Source organism: Paramisgurnus dabryanus, chromosome 18, assembly GCF_030506205.2.
Source record: "Paramisgurnus dabryanus chromosome 18, PD_genome_1.1, whole genome shotgun sequence".
NCBI classification, from domain to species: Eukaryota; Metazoa; Chordata; class Actinopteri; order Cypriniformes; family Cobitidae; genus Paramisgurnus; species Paramisgurnus dabryanus.
In genome coordinates this window covers 31,477,411-31,479,202 of record NC_133354.1, presented here as the reverse complement: position 1 = coordinate 31,479,202, position 1,792 = coordinate 31,477,411, and positions in this window count along the sequence as shown.

Here is a 1,792-nt window from a genome sequence, read left to right as displayed (position 1 = left end):
CTGGTTGTGATGGTCATGAGTACAGGATTACAACTATCTTTATTTACGTAACTGGTCAAAAGATACAAAAATCGCATACAAAATAAAAGTTTGTGTTTGCATAATATATTTGTGTGTGTTTTGTGTGTAGGTATATGTATATATAAATACACACATACATAAATATATATACATTTAAGGAAATGTTTTTTTTGTATATTTATTTTATTTTATTTATTTATATAATATCTATCTATCTATCTATCTATCTATCTATCTATCTATCTATCTATCTATCTATCTATCTATCTATCTATCTATCTATCTATCTATCTATCTATCTATACACGTAAATGTTTCTTACATCCATACATGTGTGTGTATTTATATATACAAAATAATTGCACACAGTGCACACACAAATATTATGCAAAGTTTTATTTTGTATGCGATTAATTGTGATTAATCTTTTGACAGCCCAATTTTTTAACAAACAAATAACTAGGCCAATCATCATGGTAATAAAAGCATGTGATGGATCAAAGCTGTTTACTTAATATTTGCAGTATATATGGACTGCTATATGTCTGCTCATATGGTTATAATAACTAACTTATCTTGTAAAAGTGTTTTGAATGGCTAAATTCCAAAGTTTTAGCCACTAGGTTTATGTATATGATACATGGCTGACCTTAAATGAATTACAGGTAAAGTTAAAGTCGCAATGAAATTGAAATGAAAAACTATATATATTTTTTAAATATTGTGGTATTATTAACAAATGACTTATCTGTGAGCTTCATTATTTTTAAAAAATTCGTGTGTGCTCATAATCTTTAATCAAAAATGCAAATCTCCTCCCCTCCTCAAAACGATCTCTCTTCACTTCCGGTCAAAAGTATGGCAGGTGGGCGGGGTCCGGGAGAAGATCGCAGCGATTAGCAATTAGCAACACGACCCAACTTCAAACGATCCAATCAGATCTCGATGGACAAATTCAAATCCAGCCCTGCCTTATTTCATCTCAAAAGCCGTTTCATTCGGATATACGTCACCACGGGGAAAATAAGGCAATCGCTACTTCCGTTTCATGGCGACTTTAAAAGACCCGTCACTTTTACTCAAGCAAAAGTAATTTAAAGTAAAAGTGACATGTTTGTCACGTATGGAACGCATACTCGAAATGTGACCTCTGCACTTTACCCATCCCAGTGAGCAGTGAACACACACACACGCACGCACGCACGCACGCACGCACGCACGCACGCACGCACGCACACACACACACACACACACACACACACACACACACACACACACACACACACACACTCGGAGCAGTGGGCAGCTATCCCTACAGTGCCCAAAGTAGCCTACTGAGGGATTGAGATTTTTTATGTACTAAATGTTTATTTTCTAAAGAATGTGACAAAGAACCGATTCTTGAAAAATGCACTTGAGTAAAAATATTTAAATCAAATATATGTCAAAAATACATATAATATATTTTGGCCAAGAATACATATCTTCCCATACAGAACTACTGTACATTTTGAAATATAGGCCTATGAGGATAAATGAAAGTTGAAACTAAACATATTTTAAAATTCATAAATATATTTAATTAAACTTATTTTCTCCAAAATGTATTTAGCATTATAGCATATATAAAACATATTTTGGCCAGAGAAATCTGAGGGGAGGGGCAGACTGCTCCTTCGATTCGTTCTCGCGGTATTTTGATGTCATTCGCTTGTGGGTTCTTGCGGCTGCGTGAAGTCAAACGCATCAATCTCATTAATATTAATGACGT